Source organism: Triticum dicoccoides, chromosome 2B, assembly GCF_002162155.2.
Source record: "Triticum dicoccoides isolate Atlit2015 ecotype Zavitan chromosome 2B, WEW_v2.0, whole genome shotgun sequence".
Lineage (NCBI taxonomy): Eukaryota > Viridiplantae > Streptophyta > Magnoliopsida > Poales > Poaceae > Triticum > Triticum dicoccoides.
The window spans coordinates 495,526,521-495,533,575 of NC_041383.1; positions in this window are offsets into that span (position 1 = coordinate 495,526,521).

A 7,055-nucleotide genomic window follows, 5' to 3' on the forward strand; every position below is an offset into this window, starting at 1 on the left:
CGACAAGGCCGCTTCCCGCTCCCTGGCACCGTCCAGCGTCTGCGTCAACGTGGCCAGCTTCAGCTCGAGATCGGCATTGGAATCCTTGGCGGCGCTGAGCTCCTTGTTCCTCTTAGCAAGAAGACCCTGCAGCTCACCATGAGCGGCAGCGTCCTTCTCGCGCTCACGCTTGAGCGCGGCAAGCTCCTCGCCGCTCGCCCGGAGATCGGCTTCCAGCTGCGCCACCTTTGTCTCCAGCTCCTTCTTGGCGGCCTCGGCAGCTGTGGCGGCATCCTTTGACTCCTTGAGAGCCCCACCAATTGCTTGCTCGCGTGCGACAAGCTCCTCCTCATGGCTGTCAAGGTTAACCTTGCGCTGCGCCAACTCTCCTTCCTGCGCAAAGAGGTTTTCGGCGACAAGCCGTTGCTTCTCCTCAGCTTCAGACTTCTCGAGGAGGAAAGCTTTCCGCTCCTCGAGAAGTTGCTCCCGCTCCTCCGCCAAGGACCGAAGAGTTTCCTGCCTAAGGACCCGGAGCTCCTCCGCGCGCTTCTCAATATCAACCCCCGCCTTCGCGACAAGTGCCTCGCGGGACACCAGCTTGGCTTGTCGGGCGCGGTAAAGTGACAGCAGCTTCCGCAGCAGCCGTTCCTCTTCAGGCTCGTTGCTGCTGCTTGGCGCGTCAACCAATTTCAGCCCAGCGGAGGCAAGAACTTCTCCGTCCAGCTCCTCTCCTTTGACCGGCGCCCTGGAGCTTGAAGCCCAGGGGATCTTGATGAAGATGCCGTCGCCAGCCTTCAGATTGGCGCCGGGCTGGGGCTCTTCGGAGCCTGGCGCTGCAGCAGCGGCGGAGGGATCAGCGGTCGGTGTAGCGCCTGGCGCTCCTGCGGCCTCAGGGCTGTCAGTGCGATCACCGGATCCCTCGCCGGCTTCTGCGGCGACAGCCTTGGCGGCCTCTTCACCGGCAGGATCATCAGCACCGGCCTCTCCTTCGGTGGTGCCGGCGTCGTCAGCGCCGCTGCGCGCATTCTCCTCGCTGGCAACATCGGTTTCCATCGGCTCTGTGGCAGATGGATCTGGCGAATGGGAAAGGGAGAGAAATCAAGCGAACGTTCAAAAAGAAAATCAGAAGAAGAAGAACCCAAGGGAAGTTCTCAGGCAAAAGGATTACCTGTGCTAGGATCTGCGGCCGTGGTCTCGATCACCGGAGGATCGCTGGTGCCGTCCCTTGCCGGAGAGCTGCCCCTTGCCGGAGAATTTTCCCTTGCCGGAGAACGCTCCCTTGCCGGGGAATCCTCCCTTGGCGGTGTAGTGGAAGTAGATGGCATTTCAGGAGCGGCCTCCGGGCCCTCCTGGTGAGGCTGCTCTGCTCCTGCACAAATCAGCAATCAGATATCAGCAAAGAAGGAGCACCCATGCGCACCCGAAAGCAGGAAATAAACAATACACTTATGCTGGGGGCTGCGCTGGGGGCTGCTTGGAGGAAGGGTTGCCGGGTCCGGCAAGGTGGTCCGGGCGTGTCCCCTGCCGTCACCGCGGGATCATCCTCGATGACAATCACCGAGGCTTTGGCTCTCTTCGCCGCTCTCTGGGCCAGCGTCCTGAAAAGGAATAGGTTCAGAGTAAAAGCAAGTCAGATACAAGACCAAACAACAAAATTGAAGAGTTGCAAGAACAGCAAAGAATCTTACTCTTCTTCTTCCTCGTCGGAGCTGAGCGCGGAGAGATCGAAGTCCGGCTCGCCTCCGGTGCGACGAGGCGGAGGAGTAGGTTCCCTTGCCCGCTTGGCAGGGGCAGTAGCGGTGGACCGGGAAGACCCCGCCTCAGTTGCCGCAGCGGCGTGAGGCGCTCCCGCGGCAACACAGCTTGTCGTGGTAGAGCGTGTCGCACGGCTCGGCGGCTGTTGGCTCGTCTGCCGCTCCGCTACGTCCCGGGCCTTGCGGAGACGCCTTCTTGGTGGAGCTGGGGGCTCTACTTGCGACGAGCTGCCTGAGGGTTCGATCCCGACAAGCTCTCCCTCGCCGGGCTCGCTCGGCTCCTCCTCTTCGGGCCCGACAAGTTCTTCCTCACCGACAAACTCCTGGCGCTCGGCAAGACTTGCCGCCTCTGCTGCCTCTGCCTCCTCCATGGTGAATCCGAACTCACCCGCGGCAACAGCTGCTGCCACCTCATCCAACCTGGTGGCGATGCGCTGCATCTCATTATCGGTGGTGTCGCGGGTGAGGCTCTTCTGTTCATCGGGGCGGATCGGCACTTCTTCCAGGCCGTCAAAGAAATCCCGCACGGTGTCGTCGGCAGGCTCTTGCCAAGTCGGGACGATTCCGTGCGAGTCGCACAGAGGCATCATTGCGCGGATGCGGTCGAGCGAAGAGTTGTTGCACAGTGGAACCACACCCCTCGGCAACATGAATGGATGTCGGGGATCGCGCTTGAACAGCTCCAGAAGCATCGCATCCAGCTCCAGGACGGTGAAGTTGAAATTGAGGCCCGGACGCAGCCTCATGATATCCGCCGAGTTCTGGAACTCCCAGGCGGGTCTCCCCCTCTCCTGCAAGGGGGCGATGCGGCGGCGGAGAAAGTCTGCGCCAACGACGCCTACAGTGAGCCCGGCAAGTCTAAGACGAAGGATCCGGGTGATAGCAATACTCAGCCTGTCGTCTTCCGGGGCCATGTTGCTCCAGTCATTGCCGCGTACTATTGGGGCTTGGCGCAGGGCAGTAAACGGCTGCGGGTTCTCCTCGACAATCCAGCACCACTCTGCTCTCCATTCCTCCCACATGCTGCGGAGCTCTCCCTCCAGATAAGCTTCTTTCTTGCCGACTCTTGAGATCCAAGCGATCCTGCCGGCAAGGGGCTCTCCTCTCTCAACCCGGGGCATAAAGAAGTGGCGGAAGAGGGCTACGTTTGGGTGGACTCTGATAAAGTTTTCACAAAGGTGTGCGAAAACTGCCATGGTCAGAACGGTGTTGGGGGTGAAATCAAGGAGGCGGAGCCCGTATGTGTTCATGATGTCACAGAAGAATTCAGAGAAGGGCGGGTAGAGCCCGCAGTAGAAGAACAACGCGAAAAAGGGGTACCCGTTTGGAGCCAGTTCCGATGCGGCGGCCGGGAGTACCCTCGTGCGCGGATGCGCTCGTGTCTCCGTCGACCAGAAGAGGTAGTAGTACTCCCTCAGCTCCTTCGTGGCAAGCTGAGGGGGGAAGAGGGCCCGCTCCTTTCGCAGCGCCGCGAGCCGCTGCGCCTCGACCGACTTCACGCCTTTCCCCTTGTCGGCTTTTGGAGCCATGGTGGAGGTGGTGGGGGAGATCGACGGCGTTGGTGGTGCTGGTGGCAATGGGGGCGGAGCGCTGCTCTCGAGAAGAAGGGGGGAGCGGCGGAGATTTGGGAAATGAAGAAACAACCGGCAGGATGGGAAAACTGTCCCTGTTTCCCCTGCTTATAAAGACGGAGGGGGCGGACGTTTCGCCCTTCCGAGTAAAGAAACCACCCACGATCTCTCCCACGACGCCGCATTCGACGCGTGCCGTTGGGGAGGGCGCGGTGGATACGAAGAAAGATACAGCGTAACCCAGGCTGCACGTGCCCGTGCCCTGTTTTTGGCCTGGCCCAACAGCGCTCGGCACCGTGTATCGCCCAGGCCCGGGGGCTCCTGTCGGTGTACTAGAGTAGGGGTACCCATATCCCGAACTTGTGCACGGGCAGTTGCAGCCACCCGCGGCAAGGCTTGCCGGGTGACCGCCAAGGTCCTCCGCGGTTCCTGTCGAGCCAAGGAGACAAGGCCCCGGCAAGAGGAGCTTGCCTGGAAGGCCAACCAAGGCATGAGAGCAAAGTACCCAAGCCAAGGAGACAAGGCCCCGGCAAGAGGAGCTTGCCGGGAAGGCCCACCAGGGCATCTCAAGGAGTTTGCCGCGACGCGCCACGCGTCCCGGCAAGGCCCGACGAGCGACAAGCCTCCGGACACGACAAGGCAATGACCGCGGGAAGGAACTTGCCGCGGCATGCTACCACCCTGTACCTACGCTCCACCGCATCCACTAACGTGTCGCCCTGGAGCCTTTCCAGGCGCGCGTGGCGAGAGGCTGTGCAGCCAGCGGTGCGCGGTGGCAAGCGGCGCTGACAAGATCGCCATCGTGGCGAGCGGTGGCGCCCCTGACGGTCCCTTTCTGCACTGTTTTGGGCGACATAGACGGGCATTTAATGCCTTTGTCCCCTGCCGTCAGGGTTAGGTATGATACACTGTACATGTTGTTGTACCAACCGCAAGTCCTTTTCCACTTTTACCCTCGTCTACGTTGCCACCTGTCGGTGACCCCTTGAGCATATAAAAGGAGGCCCATGTGCAACGTAGTGGGGGGTTCGGAAGATTCGAAGCCAAAGAACACTCACGCTCGGTCTCGTTAGCAGCTAGAGGGTACTGTAGCACTCGGTGCTCCCGAGCAAGAACTCAATACAATCAGACAAGCAGCAGTAGGAGTATTATCTCTCCGGAGAGCTCCGAAGCTGGGTAAACTGCTCGTGTGTTTCGCCTCGATCTGCTCTTCGTGCGATCTCCGCCCCTCGCCGAACCGAAAGGGGCTCGGTCCGCCGGTCCCATAGGTGTTCGTGGATCAGTTTCCCCGACACTCCTCGTGGTCATGATGTTCTTCACGGGATGCCTTCCTCCAACCTGTTTACCTGCTTGACAAGCACTTCAAAGTCTATCCTTATCAAATATGACATCGTTAACACCAAGGATATGATTCCCTTTAATAAGCTTGTCAAGGTTTCGCATACCAACATGACCTAGTCGTCTATGCCATAACCAACCTTTTGAGGATTTAGCAATGAAGCAAGTTTTAGGTTGAGCCTTTTTAGTGAAATCAACAATGTATAGATCACCTCTACGTATACCGGTAAAGACCATTTTATGATTATCTCAACGAAACACTTGGCAATCTACTTCAGTAAATAGGACATTGAAACCGAAATCAGCAAGTCTAGATACTAAAAGTAAGTTGTAACCAAGAGACTCAACGAGCATAACATTTTGAATGGAGCTATCATGTTAGATGGCCACCTTACCGAGGCCAACCACCTTACCCTTTGAGTTGTCACCGAAAGTGACATACTTTAGAGGACTATCATTTTCAACAAGCTCACGAAACATGTCTTTATCTCCGGTCATGTGATCGGTACATCCACTATCAAGAACCCATTCCTTTCCTCCTGACATATATCCCCGAAGATTTGCCATAAGACCAAAGTGTCTCATTGCATCATCAAGATCAAAGTCACTATCATCATCCTCATCATAGTATCCATGTTCAACATCATCATGTGGTGGATCAAATCCTAGAGAGGGTAATTCGTTAGAGTGAGCTTGACAATGATCTTGCTTATGAACTCTTATAGCTTCAGAAATAATATCACCAATAGTTCCAACATCTCCTTTGGCACGCATAAGATTTGTAAGTTCAAATAGACGATCACCAAACATAGGATCACTAGTATTCATCTTACTCAAGGCAATAGACTTATGAAGAATTTCATCTAGATTTTTCAAGGAATAATTTGGAAAGAGTTCCTCAAGAAATTTCCATATAGTGTAGGCACACTCAAGAGTAGGCAAGTTTATAATTAAGTTTCTAGGCAAGCCTCTAGTGATAAGATTAACAGTTCTAAGATTCCTAATCATGTCAATTGACTCATCAAGAGTAGGATGCATATGATCAACATGAGGTACACAAGGGCTAGCAATGTACTTGTTCAAATGATATTGATTGAAAATTATAAGCATCTCATTTTTCCACTCATGAAAATACTCTCCATCAAGAATATGCACTTTATGTCTAAGACTCCCCAAAGTAGACTCATCCATCTTCCTCCAATGGTGATTAAACCAAGGCAATGGAGACCAATGCTCTGATACCACTTGTAGGACTTTGAGAAGAGGTGTCTAGAGGGGGGGTGATTAGACACTAAGTACCAAAGTTGCAGTTTTAACTTCTTTAAGTTCAAGTGGAGTTTAGGCACAAGTTTAACATTCACAACATATAGCAAGCTAGCATGCAAAGAGTATATGAGCAGCTGAAAGTAAAGCATGCAACTTGCAAGAATGTAAAGGGAAGGGTTTTGGAGGATTCAAATGCAATTGGAGACACGAATGTTTTTGGCGTGGTTCCGATAGGTGGTGCTATCGTACATCCACGTTGGTGGAGACTTCAACCCACGAAGGGTAACGGTTGCGCGAGTCCACGGAGGGCTCCACCCACGAAGGGTCCACGAAGAAGCAACCTTGTCTATCCCACCATGGCCATCGCCCACGAAGGACTTGCCTCACTAGCGGTAGATCTTCACGAAGTAGGCGATCTCCTTACCCTTACAAACTCCTTGGTTCAACTCCACAATCTTGTCGGAGGCTCCCAAGTGACACCTAGCCAATCTAGGAGACACCACTCTCCAAGAAGTAACAAATGGTGCGTTGATGATGAACTCCTTGCTCTTGTGCTTCAAATGATAGTCTCCGCAACACTCAACTCTCTCTCATAGGATTTGGATCTGGTGGAAAGAAGATTTGAGTGGAAAGCAACTTGGGGAAGGCTAGAGATCAAGATTCATATGGTAGGAATGGAATATCTTGGCCTCAACACATGAGTAGGTAGTTCTCTCTCAGAAATAGGATGCTGGAAGTGTAGGTTCGTTCTGATGGCTCTCTCCACGAATGAAGAGGGGGTGGAGGGGTATATATAGCCTCCACACAAAATCTAACCGTTACACACAACTTGCCAAACTTGGTGGGACTGAATTGATAAAATCGGTCGGAACGATTCAGAAAATCTAGTGACCGTTAGGATTTTCGATGGCAGCGATATGCAACTCGGTAGGACCGATATGGTTAGGGTTAGGGCATAACATAATCTCGATAAGACCGATTACACAAACTCGGTAAGACCAATTTTGGTAATTAGCTAACCAGAGAGTTGGTCAGGCAAACTCAGTGGGACCGATTACTCAAACTCGGTGGGACCGATTTTGGTAATAAGTTGACCAGAGAGTTTGCATTGTAATCTCGGTAGTACCGATTGCTCAAACTCGGTGAG